Here is a 17,629-nt window from a genome sequence, read left to right as displayed (position 1 = left end):
CTTCCTTCCTTCCTTCCTTCCTTCCTTCCTTCCTTCCTTCCTTCCTTCCTTTCTTTTTCTTTCTTTCTTTCTTTCTTTCTTTTTCTTCTTTCTTTTTTAGATGAAGTATCTGAGATCTTCACAAAGCACACGTCAGTGGGGAAGATCAAATCTGGCAATCCAGAGATATAACTAAGGATACTGTAGACTACTTAATTGAGATAATTGAGCCCGCATACTGTAGTTTTCGGAGGATTCTAAAGCTTTCAAGTGAAAGGAAGTCGTTTGGGGTGGACAGCGGTAAAAATGTATTTGTCATTAATTTATGTCTGCAATAAAAAAAAAAAAAAGTTCACTTGAAAGGGCTCCTTAACAAAAAATAAGATGCCTTAGGCTAGGGAGTAGTCAATTATTTCAAGCAGCTTGTTATGGCAGTTATTGGTGACAAACCCCCAAACGAGTGTCAGTAGAATGAGATATTCCTCAGTACCTCATTCCCTCTATCTCAGTAATATTAAAAACTCATCGGAGAACATGTTTTCAAATAATTAATTTGATGCAGAGATGATATCTAAACATTATTTTTATTATTAAGTCCTCTGGGCCGTTTCTCCATCATGGGCTACTCTAATAATGCACCCACATTCTCAAAATACTGTGTAGACTTTTCCAATATGTTCCATGTGGAATCCAGTCTGGTGTAGCATGAAAGACCCTGTGTTATCTAGCATTTATTTATTCGCACGGCTATGATGCTCTGCCCCACCCCCCCCAATCTTCTAAACTGTGCTGTCCAAGTAACTGGATTGACTACTTTGGTTTCCTAAAAACCCAGATCTCTCAGACCATAGATTTTGTGTGAAAGCATTTTGCTCTTTTCCAATAATCCCCTCTCTTCCAATTCCTGAGCCTATAAGTTGTGCTTGTTGGTCCACCTCTGCCTCACTGATAATACCTTTCACACTGAGGAAGGTCCTGGATCTGGACCAGCACTATACCTCTAGTCATCCTTGTTCACGGGAATTGATATTCCTTTCTGGTGGCTCAGAAAATTGGTTTGCTGCTTCCAGACTGCTCTGATAATTGACTGAATTACAATGGACATCTTTAAGAGTGAAGTTTGTTTTTCCCCACAGTCTTGGTATACACAGACTTTATAGCCCCCTCTGCTCATGTAACATTATCAGTGATCAGTGATCCGTCCTCTCCAATCTGAGCATATTGAAGGGCTGATGCTATCAGTCGCATGGGATACTATTTTTACGCCTTTATTCACAGACCTTCCAGGCAGCAGATCCATGTGCTAACTTTCCTGAATAATTGATTTTTCTCTCTAAATAAACATCTTTGATGAAACTACCTACATCTCTCACTGGCTTACCCTTTAACAACCAGTCAGCGGGGTTGGAACCTCTGCAGGCAAACCCCAAGGAATTCCAAATCCTTTAACCACCCTACAGGCTCCTTCCACAGAATGTTAGCTCTTTTGGGGGGGGGGGCTGGGGTTGGAGAGGGAGATGGAGAGAGAATCTTAAGCAGGCTTCATGCCCAGTGAGCCCCGGGCAGGGCTCAATCCCACAATCCTGAGATCATGACCTCAAAACCCTGAGATCATAAGCCAAAATCAAGAGTTGGAGGCTTAAGCGACTGAGCCACCCAGGCGCCCCCAGAATGTTCCCTCTTAGTGCAAGTGCAGGGTAGGCAAGCCGATGGCCGCGTGGGCTAAGGTGAGATGTGACGGGTGCCTGGTGCGTGGAGCGTCTGCACACATTGAGTTTTGTAAGAAAGAATTTCATGGCTTATCCAAGGGTTCTTGGATTAAAGAATGCACCCCTAGTAAATCAAGAACCAGTCGAGGATGGTGAGATTCGAGTTTCCTTGACCTTAGTCCATTCTCCAGGCACTGATCCTCCAGGATGTGTGGGTTCACGTCTAAGTCTGGGGAACCGCAGAAAGGCAGGCTGGAACTGAGTGGCGCCTCGGGCAGCCCCTGACTGGCCAAAGCAGGTGGGAGAGGAGCAGGTTCCAAGGGCACTCACCTGCGTTACTTTCACAGCTGAATACGGAGCTGGGACTCATTAGATGGCATTCAACTGGGTTCCTAGGCCCCTGGCCCCCGGCCCCCGGCCCCAAGGACACCATCCCAGAGAACGAACTTTCCGAAGAGCCAGACCCAGCGACTTTCTGTCACACACAAAGCTGAAAGGACAGGTAGAAACACGTAAGTACCAGGCAAAGTTGAGCCATATTCTAAATAGGGTTGATTTTGGGCTTAGAAATCATGCGGTTCCTAGGGGAGGGCGTTGAGCCAACTTCCATTTAATGGCTGTAAACTTAGATTCGGGGTCCGAAATGCTGGGAACAGAAGTGCCTTTGTGGGGACACAAACAAGGAGATCCGTCAAATGTTCAGATTACAAGGGAAATGTTTCCTCAAGCCCTTGTCTGTAAAACTCTCATTTGCAGTTAAATGTCACTGGCTTCTGGCTTCCTCTGTGGTGACAGGAATAATATTTCCTTCTTCATATTCTCACAAGACGTTCTTTCTTCTTGCACTCATAGCACTAACAAACAGGTGTCTCAGCTCATCTGGAGCTTGAAAACACTCTACCCGTAATTCATTTTGCAAAACATTGTCCTACGGAATCAGTCCTAACTACAGAAAAACGTTCCGTGCACAAAACCAATTATGGTATTTAAAAAATGGATAGCAGTAACATAGCAGAAATAACACAGATGTCCAACAAGGGGAAATATTCCCTTGATTCCGACTTCATCTGAATGATGGAACATTAGAAAGCCACTAAAATGACATTTGAGAAGTGCCTGAAAAAAAGTGCTGATGATATAATATTCAATTAAATTAGTAAAATACAAAATCGACACAGATAAAAGCAGCCCCCGCCACGTGGGATCTGACCTGGTATTCTCAGCTAGGCCTTGATGTTCTTTTGTTGAACATAAACAATTTCACAGAACACAGATGTCAGACCAGGCCTTTCAATGACCATTGATGGATCAAAATGAAAGTAAGATCACCTGCTCTCCCGTCTGAACACAAACACAAACGTGAAACACACACAAAACAGAACCAGACACACAAATATTGTTAAGCCACAAAAGTCACCCAGCGTCTCCTCATCTTGTCCAGTAAGAATGACGACAGCTTCTTGACCAACCCTAGTTTTAGCATTGCTTTGGTCTTCCTTCCTTCAGGGTAGGATTTATTAAGCTATCCAATCCTAGAATCACTCCCTCCTTCCAGACAGCATCCTATCCGGAGAAGCCCTGCCTCTTTAAATCCCCCAAATCACCTAACACAAGACTAAAACCCTCTTACTGAGATGCACCCAGAGGTCCCAACCCGTTCAACTACTTATGTATTCCTGTTGGTTTTTGTCTGGAAGATATTGGCACAATTTATGTTTTGTATGACTTCAACTATTCCCTTTTTTTTTTTTTTTTTTTTCACTCTAAATACTGGGGGAGGGGGCCCAGCTCTCTCTCTCTTAAGCTCACCCACTCTCATATCTCAAGAGCATACTTTAAAAAAAAATTATATTTACTTATTTGACAGAGAGAGCGTGCACAAGTAGAGGGAGAAGCAGGCTTCCCACTGAGCAAGGAGCCCTACGAGGGACTCAATCCCAGGACCCTGGGATCGTGACCTGAGACAAGGCAGCCGCCCAACCAACTGAGCCACCCAGGTGCCCATCAAGAGCATACCTTTTGCTTTAAAAAACTTTCCCACTTCAGGGGCACCTGGGTGGCTCAGTCGTTAAGCGTCTGCCTTCAGCCCAGGGTCCTGGGATCGAGCCCTGCATGGAGCCCCGCATGGAGCCCCGCATGGAGCCCGCGGGAAGCCTGCTTCTCCCTCTCCCACTCCCCCTACTTGTGTTCCCTCTCTCGCTGTCTCTCTCTGTCAAATAAATAAAATCTTAAAAAAAAAAAAAAAAAAACTTTCCCACTTTTGTAATTAAAGAAAAAAAATACTGGGGGAGGGGATGAGGGGAAAAGAAGATACAGCCAAGTGTTGCTATTGTGAGTTTCTGGGAGGTAGGAGTGTGGGCTATTTGTTTTTTCCACCCCCCTCCATCCCAGGGTGAGACAGTCCTCATTACCCAAGATTCTTCTAATCAAGAAGGAGAAACATCTATTTTACTTGGCACAAGAAAGATGAATTCTCTACCTGTAGACTCAAGGACTTTGATGTTGAATGTTCCTCAATAGTTCTTGCTTTGATCAACTGTCTTTTTCAATGCCCTTCACAATTACATGGGCCTTGAGTCTGTTTCCTGACTAACTGATACCAGGTAGAGGTTTGCAGAATTCATGGAGGCTTCTCTACGTCTCTAATCTGCTGACATTTAATTAGACCTTAAGAATTATTTTGCATGTGTTCTTTGATGAAGAACACTTTTGGGGTTATTATGTTAATAACAAAAAGTTGAAACTTAAAAAATGTTTTAGGAAAGCTCAGGACAAAGGTCTGCCCTCAAAATATTCCAATGGGGAGAGGCAGAAAATTAAGATTTAAAATGTCATACAATCTTTTAAGGCAAATAGTGGGGAATTTTCCAGATTGCCAGTGAAGGTCCTTACTTTCCATGACCACATTCATTCTGTTTAGAAGTGAGGGTACAGTTTATCTTCTCTGATATAAATAAAAGGAAAATATTTGGTCTTTAATTGGATCTAGCCCTCCCCCTCCCCCATTCCCAGTGATATCTGAATTGAACAGAGCTCTATTTAAAGAACACTTTGTTACTTCTGGCTAAATATAATCTATTAAATCCAAGCATTTATCTCTGCTTTCTCAAGAGGCATCTCCATCAGCTCTCACCTCTTGCCCTTGACACTTTGCTGGTCATGAAATGGGGACCCATCTCTCTGGCATCCACACTCAACCATTTTGTTCTGAATCCTTCCTGTAGAGCCTCTGGAAATTCTGCTGAAGGAAGCTGAGTTACAAACCTAAAAAGGAGAACAGGAAACGTGTTGTGTTGGTTACAATTGAACGAAAACGGGCCCTTGCGTTGGGAAAAACAAAACAAACCCAAACCAGGTAACCCATCTTTTAGGAAGCAGCTAGGAACTCACAGGAAATGAAACTCCTGGACCGTCTATACCTATCGATTTCTCTAACCCGCACGGAACGGGAAAGCGCACTGGTATTTGCCAAGCACTTCCCTGAAAGCAATGAGATGAATAGGTGCGGTGTAGCCTCGGAGCTTGGGGACACCGGGGGAGGGCACCCAGGGCGGTTTTCAGCATCGCGCCGCCCTCCCTGCTCCGTGGACGCAAATCGGCGACAGTATCTCCTTCCCCGCCGCGCATCCAGCGCAGGGTCGTCCGGCGCACGCCGGCCTGCGAGCTCTGGAAGAAGACGTGCTCGCGTCCAGGCCTAAAGCCCCGCTTACCCTAACCCCCATCGCCGCCGCGGGGCCCGCGTAAACCTGCTCCCAGTTCCGGGGACCCCGGCACCGGCACGCGCCCAGGTCACCCGCAAGGGAGGCAGGTGGCAGTTCACGAATCGACCTCGACTTCGTTGGAAAAGCAGATGCTCGTAGGGAGCACCCTCGTCCTCCTGCTGCTAAACGTCGGGGGCCGCGGGGGGCGTTCGCCCCCTCCCCAAGCCTTCGTGCCACCTGCGGATTTCTGCCCGACGCGCTAAACACACTTCTGTCTGCACGGGAGTCTTACGGCTAAATCCGCCACATTTCCCTCCGTACTTGGAGGAAGCCGAGCGCACGCCCGTAGTCGTGGCCGAGTGGTTAAGGCGATGGACTAGAAATCCATTGGGGTCTCCCCGCGCAGGTTCGAATCCTGCCGACTACGTCTGAGCTTTTACCCAGCTCGTCTCGAGCAGAGCCCCCCTTTAGCTCTCTCCGCACCCTGACCCTACGGCAGCGGTGGAGGGGGCGTGACCTGTCCTTAGACCCCGCAAACCCCCCGCCGTTGGGCTCCCCTGTGCTGCCCGGAAAAAAATGGGGTGAGTACCAGCCTTTCCTCAAAAAGGCTGCACCAAGAGACCTGTTTCAAAACGAGACAATTTGGTGAAAGCGTCCCTCAGATAAATTGTAGAAGGTATTTCTGCCACAAAATGGGAGGTATTTTTATTTTAATTTAGAAATTTATGGTAGAGTAAAATTGACTTTTTGAAAGAATATGCGTATTTTCGTGTAACCGACTGCCATAATCAGGATACAGAACAGTTTTGTCAGTCCGTAAACTTTTCTTGTGTTACCCTTTATAGACACCTCCCAACCCCCCACGCAATAGCTGATGACCACCTATGTTTTCTGTCCCTATGGTTTGGCCTTTTTTGAGAATGTTCTTGAAATCGAATACAATTGTTACATGGGTGGGAATGGAAAATGGCACAGCCACTCTGGGGAATAGTTTGGCAGTTTCTTACAAAATAAAACATGAAAATACTATATGATTCACCAGCTGCACTCTACATTTCCAGAGAAATGCAAACTTATGCTTACACAAAAACCTATATATGAACGTTCATAGCAACCTTATTTTTAATAGCCAAAAACTGAACACAACCCTAATGTCCTTCAACAGGTGCATAAGGACACAAACAGCGGGGCATCCTTGGGGACTCTACTCAGCAAGAAAGAGGAGGATGCTGATGATGAATCAACAGTCTGGAAGTTCATCAAGGACACTAATGCTGAGTGAAAGAAGTCAATCTCGGTAGGTCACATACTGTATGATTCTAATTACACAACCTTATCAAAATGACACAATTATAGAGATTAGAACAAATGAGCAGTTGCCAGAGGCTTGGGGATGATGGGCAGAAGGTGTGGGCATGACCATAATGGGAGCAGGTGGGAGACTGTGGCAGTGATGTTCTGTGTATTGGTTACATGAATCTGCATAGTATGTAACCTTTTGAGATTAGCTTCTTTCACTTGAGATAGAACCATACACAAACATTGAGCCAATATTAATTTCCTGCTTTTGATATTGTACTTTGGTTTTGTAAGAAGTAATCCACCAGAGAAATGGGTGAAGGGTACATGGACCCTCTCTGTACTATTTTTGCAACTTACTATGAATTTGTAACTATTAAAAACAAAAGTGTTTTTTAATTTTATTTTTTTATTTAAATTCAATTTAGTTAACATGCAGCATATTATTAGTTTCAGGGGTAGAGTTCAGTGATTCATCAGTTGCATGTAACACCCAGTGCTCATCACAACATGTGCCCTACTTAATGCTCATCACCAAATTACCCCATCCCCCCCACCCCCCACCCCTCCAGCAACCCTCTAGTTTGGTTCCTAGAGTTAAGAGTCTCTTATGGTTTGGGCGCCTGGGTGGCTCAGATAGTTAAGCGTCTGCCTTCGGCTCAGGTCATGATCCCAGGGTCCTGGGATCGAATCCCGCATCGGGCTCTCTGCTCCTTGGGAGCCTGCTTCTCCCTCTGCATCTCTCTTTCTCTGTCTCTCATGAATAAAAAAAAAAAAAAAAAGAGTCTCTTATGGTTTGCCTCCCTCTCTGTTTTCGTCTTATTTTATTTTTCCTTCCCTTCCCCTATGTTCATCTGTTTTGTTTCTTAAATTCCACATATGAGTGAAATCATTTGGTATTTGTCTTTCTCTAACTGACTTATTTCACTTAGCATAATACCTTCTAGTTCCATCCATGTCGTTGCAAATGGCAAGATTTCATTCTTTTTGATGGCTGAGTACTATTCCATTATATATAACCTTTATCCATGCAGCTGTAGATGGACCGCTGGGCTCTTTCCATAGTTTGGCTATTGTGGACATTGCTACTTTAAACATTGGTGTGCATATGGCCCTTTGAATCACTATTTTTGTATCCTTTGGATAAATACCTTGAAAATAAAAGTCTTTTTACATTAAAAATATGAATAGAAACTGTATTTTAAAAAAAGATTTTATTTATTTATTTGAGAGAGAGAGACAGAGCACGAGCAGGGAGGAGAGGGAGAAGCAGGCTCCTGAGCAGGGAGCCCAATGCGGGGCTCGATCCCAGGACGACCTGAGCCAAAGGTCGACACTTAACCGCCTGGGCCACCCAGGCACCCTTAAAAACTGTATTTTACCAAATAATTTCTACATGTATATTTTGATTATCATATAATTATTCTTTTACTTATTAATATTATAAATTAAAAAGATGTATTTTATGGATTAAGTTTTGAATGTTAAATCACATTGCATTTCTGAAATAAACCGCACACAAAATTGAAATTATATGAGGTGATGGATGGTAACTAAACTGATCATGGTAATCATTTTGCAATAAATACATATATCAAATTATTACATTGTATACCTTAAACTTACACAATGTTAGATGTTAATTATACCTCAGTAAGGCTGGAAAAAAATAAAAATAGAATTGCCATATGACCGAACAATTCCACTTCTGTGTATATACCCAAAAGAATTAAAAGCATAGTCTCAAACAGATATTTGTACACTCATGTTGATAGCAGCATTATTCACAAGAGCCAAAAGGTAGAAACAACTCAAGTGTCCATCAGTGGAGGGATGGCTAAACAAAATGTGCTTAATTCCTAATTTCATGTAATGAATGCTTAGGTCATTACTTTTAGGCATTTATTTTATTTGTATATATGTACATAAGGGTGTCCCTCTAAGTACACTTCTAGCCGCACAGTATGTGTGTAGTACTGATATGGACTATTTTTATCATTTATTTCAAAATAGTTCTTAATTTCAATTGTGACCTCTCCTATGAACCATAAATTATTTAGAAGCATATTTGTTAATTTTGTAAACAAAGATAAATTTTCATTTTCATGTTTTGATTTCTGGCATACTTTTATTGCTGTATCCAACCCTGTTATATTTTGGGGGCCTTGCTTTGTGGCCTGGAAAAATGTCAAATTTGAGATAATTTCATCTGTGTTTGGAAAAGGTTTGCATCCTGAAGTCAGTATGTGCACTGTTCTTTCTATATGTATATGGATTGCATTATTTTGTTTTATGGTTATTTTTCCATTTATGTTTTCTTTTTATTTTATTTTATTTATTTGACACAGAGAGACACAGCGAGAGAGGGAACACAGCAGGGGGAGTGGGAGAGGGAGAAGCAGGCTTCCCGCTGAGCAGGGAGCCTGATGCGGGGCTCGATCCCAGGACCCTGGGATCATGACCTGAGCCGAAGGCAGACGCTTAACGACTGACCCACCCAGGCGCCCCTTCATTTATATTTTCTATCAGTTTTTCAGAGAGGTATATTGTGTGAAAATGTCCCACTATGATTGCGGTTTTATCTGTGTGTCTTTTTACTTCCATCACTACCTGGAATTTTTTTCTCCATTTCTTAATCTTCCAGAAGCAAGACATTCTGGATAAAGCATGGTTTATGTAACAGCTATGATTTGGAGCTACAAGCTGTTACCTCCAATTGAACAACTGCAACAAGAAAGCCTAGACAAAAAATGTGTTTAACTTATACAAGCTTTAGCATATCTATTGAGACTTTAGAGAAGTCTTGTTACTTAGAAAAACTTCTACATGTTTCCTTCCTCAAAAGAAATGAGGAAAATGTAATTCAAATATAATTGTTCTCATGGGAAACTCAAGATTAAGGTTGAAGAGAAGTTGCAGTAGAAATTCAGATTTTTCTTCCTCTGCTTAAAATGAGCCTGGTTCTACCCCCAGGGCCTGACCCAGATTTGTCTCACTCTGGGTAGGAGACAATCAGAACTGGTTTGACCAGAATCTCAGCTTCAGACATGGGTGTGTCTTTCCCTCAGAACACACAGTGTTGAGGTTAAGGAGTCATGCAACCTGAACTTAAAGAGGCTGTTTCCTTAGCAGCTTTACCTTTGATCTTACTTGAGTGATTTCATTTAATGGTTACAATTAGGCTACATGGTATAGAGGAAAAACCTAAATGCAGGGAATTCTTAGTCTAGGGCGCAGTCTTCAATAATTTTGTGAATTCCCTGGAATGGTTTCCCTCTCACTGGCCATGAGGTCCAACAAATTCTTTTTGACTAGTACAAGCAGCTTCTCTAGAAGGACTCAACACCTCTTTCCCCCCGGATAACCAGTGCTCACCAGTATATTAAGGATGGAAGCCCATTTGGAAGTTCTTGTGCTCAGTGGCTATGCCCTTGTTTGTCTATTATGTTCACAGCCCATATGGCTGCATCCAGTAAACTGATCGTGGTGAGCAGAGAGCCTTGTTGAAGCCCTAATTCTAAGTCCATTATGGAACTTAACTCCTCATCTTCCTGTTTACATTTTACCATCTTGTTGCCGCCCAAGATAAACCACTTCAGCTTTTTTTTTTTTTCTTAAGATTTTATTCATTTATTTCAGAGAGAGCGTAAACCGTAAGCTGGGGGGAGAGGCAGAGGGAGAAGCAGAATCCCCACCAAGGACCCTGGGATCCTGACCTGAACCGAAGGCAGACACTTAGCTGACTGAGCCACCCAGGTGTCCCACCACTCCACCTTTTATAATCAGGATCATATGCTGAACTCATATTGTGCATTTTCTATATGGAAGATCATGGACAAGCACTCTGTGCAGAGTAGCATTATCAATTCTTGTGTAAACCCACATTTCCCAGTTTTATTTGTATTTTAGCTTTCCATCTTATCTGTGCCATTAGAGTGCCAGTTACAAGCACTTCATCCAACCTATCCCTGGTGAACTTTCTTCGTGTCCGCGTTTAGGGAGCTTCCTTCCTGGTAGATGCTGATCTCCATGAGGACAGGAATCGTGCCTTTGTCTTGTTTACCTTTACAGACTCTAGCACTTTGCACAGCACCTGACCTTCCCCAGGAATTCAATAAAACTAGTTAAATGGTTGTGTAGAAGGCACTAATCTAATGACTTTTTTTCTACAATAAGAAGTTTAAAAAATATATTTCACTGTTTAAATCTTTTTTTTTTTTCGTTTGGTTCAGTTCTAATTTCTTCTTTATCCAATTCCTTATTCCTGCTTTTCAGATGTATACGTATATAGCCCTAGACCAAGTGACTTTCAGGGGACACTGGCTATCCCCAAGCCTGAGATGATAATGGCTTACTCACTAAAGGAGGAGAGGTTTCAGCTCAGTATTTTGCAAGCTCTAGTTCCACATTCCCTTTAAAATTATTTTTCTGTGGCGATGTTTTTGCACTTGTTCTTGTGAGTTGCAGGGTAGCACCGTCTTCCCGTGTGGAGATCGCTCGCATTTGTGCGGGTGAGCAGAATCCAGGTTTTGGGACAAGGTCCTGGCCCTATAAAGGTTTTGCTTGGGATTGGTGTTTTGCATGGCGTGGATGTTTTGCAAGTTCCTTGTGTTTTGTTTTTTTAATCACTGAGACCACTGGAAAGAGAGGTGGACTGCCTTTGCGATCTTGTTCAGCCCAGTTCTTAGGGGACTTGCGGGAGGCCACCTTCCTCGGGATGGCGGGCGCAGCGCGGTGCGCGACACGGAGACCAGGTTTCTGTCGCAGGACACCTACTGCTGTCCTTATATGAGAAGTCGTTCTGCGGTCGTGGGACGCGCTGGGAAGGCAGCCTGCACCCCCAGAGTCTCACCAACACAGTTCCGTGCCCAGAACCCTGTTCTTAGGCAAAGAGCGCTGAGGGGTGGAGGGGGGGCAGAGGGAGAAAAAGTCTCTGCGGCGCAGCAGTGAAGAACTTTTCGGGGTACAATTTGGCAGCCTTCCCTGGGCACCTTCCTCACGATGAAGGCGAGTGTGACCACGGGTCTAGATGGTGACCTGCAGCGTGTCCCACACGCCCCTTACCCATCGCGACACGTTCTGTCTTTCTCTGCAAGCACAACCTGCCCCAGCTCCTCTTGCAAGTTGCCTTCCGTGACTCCAGAAGGGACACGTTAAAGTTTGTTTTCCTCGAAGCAATATACCTGATAATTAAATAAAGTGCGTGGGGGAAAATACCACCTGGCTGAAAGTGAGCAGAACTGCAGATCGCAGATACGAAATTTCCAAGCCTGTTCCCTGTTTACACAAGGACTCACCATATCTTCACCCAGTATCTGAGCCTTAAATCATACAGTGGATACGAGACGTTCAGTCCAGTACTGCTCTGTATAACAAGGGCTCACTCTTTTCCTTAATGAAGAAAGCAAGGACTGGGACCACTAAGTGCCTGAGTTGGGGGTGGGGGACTTTATGGGTTCATGTAGGTGGCAAAAGATAAGGTAAAAATAAAATCTCCTAGGGTTTTTATTGAAAGACTGTCGTGCGTGGACATGAACTAAGAATTCTGACTCATAAACTCAACTAAATGCTTTCAGTAGAGTTTCAGAAACTCATCATAGACAATTGTGTGGACTGTCCCCTCATGCGGGGTTCCATGGTGTAATGGTTAGCACTCTGGACTCTGAATCCAGCGATCCGAGTTCAAGTCTCGGTGGGACCTGCTTTGTGTTTTGATCTCATTTTGGGTTTTTCCTGGGAAAGGGCTGTTCATCTAAATGACCAAAGTCAATTTTGCCCCTGGTGTCTCCTATGAGTTTCTGCAAGTTCTGACGCGTCTGAATTCGGGTGAGGAAGAAGGAATAGAATTTCATTCTGGCTTTACAGAGCTTATTTTGTAAGGAAGAAAAGAAGCAACAAAAGTAAATGCAGTAGGGAAACAGCAAAAGCCCTGCACTCTGCAGCGACTGGAAAACCAACTCTAATAAAGAGCAACAATACACTTATATGACATTCATTTTCTGTGCACATTAGAATGAATGTTTTAGATATTTCAAACATGGGAAATAAATAATTCTATTGGTATTGGAGAATATACATACAGTTAATAGCAAATTTCTCTTCTACCCTGGCGTCTAGCTGCAGTTTCTGCCCCCTCCTCGCCCCCTATGGCCACTGAACCCAGTTTATATATATAAAATACAGGCACTACACACACACAAACCAAATGTGCTTAAATTGGGTGACTCTAAGTACATGGGCATATAAGACTCATTTTTTGCATTTCAAAAATATCTACATATTTAACCTATATTGAAGTAAAAATTAAGGGGAAATCCACAATATTTTCACTGCAATGTTCATCTGGTCATTGTGCCACCGATAGAATACCAAAAAACCCTCTTTCTCATCAAAAATTAGTAATTGCTGCTGTTTCTTTGCTAATTACATTATTTGTAGAAGTTTCCTTTTTTCATTTGCTCTTGTACTATTTTGCATTGGCCTTTAATTTTTTTTTTTAATTTTAGTATAGTATTTGTTTTAGATGAAGTGAGTCTGTTTTTCTCCTGGCTTTGGAATTTGGAGACATTTCACTAAGGGCTGGGAAGATTCCATCCCAACAAATGGTCTCATTATGATTCCAGACGTGTATGAGATTGTTATTAGGCAATTTTGTTTTCCCTCACAACCAACACATATCACTAACTCCAAGTGTGCTCACACTGCAAATTCTCCCCCCATATGCTGGTCTTATTCACTGTTGGCTTCTTCTCATATTGCCCCTTTGTGTAAACTGTTTAATCAAACATTTATTTCCAGATTCTCCTTCATAATAAATGAGTTGCATGAAGTTTCTGCCACTACATGTGGACACACTCCATTGTTTAAAACCAGAGATCTGTGGTTTTCTCCCTCACAGTGAGCCACAAACTGAAGAATACTGTGCACTTCTGGAGTTTTTGCAAGTACTATCCTGGGAAAATACTAATTAGGGTTTCATTGTTACAGGATTTTTGTTTCCTTAGTGCCCGCAGTTCTTGGTCATGCTGCTTCGAAGAATAAAGAGGTAGACCAGATGAAGAGTGGTGGGCAGCACAGCAAAGTTTATTGAGCGATAGTACAAAGCTCTTAGAGATGGAGGGGACCGGAGAGGGTTGCCATTTGGGGGTTTAAATCTAAGGGTTTTTATAAGCTCTTTTGCAGAACTCTCTTGAGCATCCTGAGTGTGGGACCCTTGTGGATTGACTGCTAAGGTGTGCCAATCAGGGCTTTGGTCATGCACCTGTTTACCTATCAGATTATTGTTCACATGTGGATGGTCTTTTGGGCTGACGTTTGGAGACTAACTGCCTCAACCTGTGAGTTTGTGACCAATGTTTTAAGGTTCATTGTTTTGTTTCAGGATGTTTTGCAAAAGTCACTCCTGCAGAGGCTGTTAGACAGGATGCTATTGTGATCTTGTCTTAAGTTGTAAAGCAGGATGCTAGTGCAGTTTTGTGTTAGCTGTCCTGGATTTTTTGCTTTCTTGTTGGGGACCCTGGCCCTGACTACCTAAGTGTCCAATTAACTCCTAACATTATCACACCCCTTTGACCTTCAGGGTATGTGCAATCTACTCTTCATATTCATCATTCATGTATATAGATTGCTCTTCATTTGGTCAAAATTGAAGTTTGCATTATTCTCTTTTATATTCCTAGATACATATGTTTTCTTTTTCAGACAAAAATGCAAAAAATGTCTCAACTCTGCAACAGTAAAACTCTAAGTCTTTATTGTACACATTTTGTTATCAGAAAATTGAACACATGACTCAAAACCAGAAAATTTATTTTAATTTTTTTAAAAGATTTTATTAATTTATTTATCAGAGAGAGAGAGGACACAAGCAGGGGGAGCAGCAGGCTCCCTCTCTGAGCAAGGAGCTGAATGCAGGACTCGATCCCAGGACCCTGGGATCATGACCTGAGCCGAAGGCAGATGCTTAACTGATTGAGCCAACCAGGTATCCCCCAAACCAGAACATTTAAAGAAGATATGGTCAGTAGATATTTTCTCTACATCAAAAACTGGTCACCATGGTTGATTAAAACCCATAGCCATATGGATTAATCTGATTATTATGAAGAGGGGAGGAAGGATTGTGAAGATTCTTTTCCTTTTTGTTTTTTTCTGATTTAGCATGAGAAGACCCAGCCATATTTAAGAAGGAAGGCATGAATGAAGTAGATGAGTGTATATCCGAAGCAAGTAGAAATGCAGTTTGCCCACAGTTGATATCAATCACTCATTGTATATTGCTGATGAAGTTTTCAAGTGGGATCAGGGTCCTTTTGTAATGCTCTCCCGCCAAGAGTGTTGCCATCTACAATGACGCCCTTGTAATGTCTGTTTCCTAGGACATTCTATGAGTAGATCATTTTATTGTCTGCAAACTAAATAAGCCCTCCTGCCGGTCAGGGTACAGGGCAGATATAGGGATTTCTGGTGTACAGGTTGTCCTAAGATGGAATTAATCACGCCAGTGATCTTTGATCCTCTCAAAGTTCGTCCATCTCACACCATGCAAGTGGCCCTATTTGAGGTTGCTTTAATGTCCCTCGTTACCCACATATTTGATGCTAATCTGTTGTGAAATGGAACTCAAAGACTTTGGTCAAAATCAATATTCCTCATTCTTATCCCAAAAGAACTTTGATATGTTGAATTTCAATTTTGAAATTAAGAAGTAAACAAGAATTTCATCACAAGAGAAGTGTTGCTACAGAGGAAGAAAGAACGGGGAAGAAAGCAACTTACAGCATCCGGAAGCTGGCCTGGCATTCAAGCCACGCCATGTGATTCTCCTACTGAGCATAATCTCACAGAATACCAACATCAGACATGGTTCCTCTGAGACCATGGGAAAGTGAGACCAACAGGTGGCATCACAACTTTGTCGAAGCTAAGCAAAGCCCAGGTCACTGTGACCACCCACAAAACACCAAACCTCCCTCTCACTAAAACAAGTGCCTGCCACTCCTTACCAAGTACAGCTTTACCTTCACTCTAGTCTACCTCCTTATAAATAAGATCAATTGAGATACCCAGTGATAGAAGAGCTCTGCTTTCTGGCAGTTCTAATCCAGATCAGAACCCTGCTACTTTGGACTGTCACTCAAAGCACCCAACCAAAGCCCAAATCCTAGAATAGGTTCTTTCTAACATCCTCCTCCATAAACACCTCATGATTCCTCCAGTGTGTGTTCTCCTCACCACAGTGGATAATAAGCCCAGCCTGCTCAACCACAGAGATGTCCCTGATAGTCTGGCTGGAGACATTGACATGGTCCACATAACGTCAGAGAGTTGCAATCTGTTTTCGGAATCCAGAGCAGGCATTTGAATTAATTATGTCCCACAATTCAAAGCACGTTACCATTATTGGTCCATATACAGCTCTTTTTTTTTTTCTTGATCGATTGATATTTCCCTTTCACAATATAACATTCTATGTCTTCGAACTCCAGTAGCAACTATTCTACTATTTACTATGTAACTTTCCCCCTCACCTCCTTCCCCCCCAAGATTCTGTAACTTTTTGTTTGAATGTTTTCTTGTGAAATATGTAGCTCTGTTTGCATGTGTTTTGTTATTTTATATGAGCAGTACAGTGTTGCACACATAGTTTTTATATTTAATTTGTGACTTCTTCTCCCTGTGTCATCCTTCAGCGTGTGCATCCACCCAGTTTAATCAATCACCAAGTCCTAGAAAAACAGATTGATTAAAAATCCCACCAGTGTAGACATGACTACACTGAACATATTCATAGATATCTTCCTATAGACTTGTGGGATATTTAGCACGAGACAGAAAAGTTGGATCCTGTGATATGTTTATCCTTTATTTAATTAAATGGTGCCAGATTTGTTTCCAAAGTAACTCCATAGTTTCCAACCATCAGTTCGCAAGCATTGACATCCCTACAACTCTATCGATACTTTGATTTTTTTTATTATTATTATTTATTTGAGAGAGAGAGAATGAGAGACAGAGAGCATGAGAGGGAGGGGGGTCAGGGGGAGAAGCAGACTCCCCGCCGAGCAGGGAGCCCGATGCGGGACTCGATCCCGGGACTCCCGGATCATGACCTGAGCCGAAGGCAGTCGCTCAACCAACTGAGCCACCCAGGCGCCCTCTATCGATACTTTGAAATTTCTGTCATTCTAACTTTTATCCATTTCAAAGAGGTCAAATGATATATACAGATTCTTTAATTATGTCTCAAAGATTACAGTGATTTTAAACACCTGTCAGATTTTTAGACTATCCCACATATAAATTAATATCTGTAAAGACCATATCTCAATTGATTGAATTTTTTACGTCTATAATGGTCTCCCTCTAATCTCTCCCACAAAGTTAACTTTAAAAGTATCTAACATAGGGCGCCTGGGTGGCTCAGTTAGTTAAGCTCAGGTCATGATCCCAGGGTCCTTGGATCCAGCCCCGTGTCAGACTCCCCATCTGCTTCTCCCTCTGCCCCCCACTCATGTTCTCTCTTTCTCTCTCAAATATATAAGATCTTTTTTTTTAAAAAGTATCTAATGTTTACATTTTTACTAGAATTTGTTTCTGCAAAGCAGATGTCAGTATTTTTGTGTATTTAATTTTATTTTCCATATGGTATTTTGCTATATATCTCATTCTGCTCCTGAAATTTTCACTATTTTGTTTTGGATTCATCTATATAGTTATGTGTGGATCTACTCCTTTTAAATGTTGCCTAATACTTTTTGCGGTAAATACACTTTCTTTGACACAAAATACATCTGAGCTGGATGTAAAATCTTTGACTTATGTTTTCCTAAGTATCTTGTAGGTGTTTTTCCCACTTCCTCATACCATTGAATATTATTCTAGAGAATGCTGTTTCCAGTATGATTCTTCCCCTTAGCAGTAAAGTGATTTCTTTAGTGA

The 17,629-nt window shown here is 42.3% G+C and overlaps 2 non-coding genes across 2 annotated transcripts; both read left to right on the top strand.

Annotated features, from left to right (window-relative positions):
- Positions 1-5,734: 5,734 nt before the first annotated feature.
- On the top strand, positions 5,735-5,816 carry TRNAS-AGA. Its single transcript has one exon. It is a non-coding gene; the product is annotated as a tRNA-Ser (tRNA).
- Positions 5,817-12,317: 6,501 nt separating this feature from the next.
- Positions 12,318-12,389, top strand: TRNAQ-CUG. The gene has a single exon. It is a non-coding gene; the product is annotated as a tRNA-Gln (tRNA).
- Positions 12,390-17,629: the final 5,240 nt, after the last annotated feature.

This window comes from Phoca vitulina, unplaced genomic scaffold (assembly GCF_004348235.1).
Source record: "Phoca vitulina isolate PV1807 unplaced genomic scaffold, GSC_HSeal_1.0 scaffold125, whole genome shotgun sequence".
Classification (NCBI taxonomy): Eukaryota; Metazoa; Chordata; class Mammalia; order Carnivora; family Phocidae; genus Phoca; species Phoca vitulina.
Note: the sequence above shows the minus strand (reverse complement) of the source record. Positions and strands in the feature narration are given on the sequence as shown.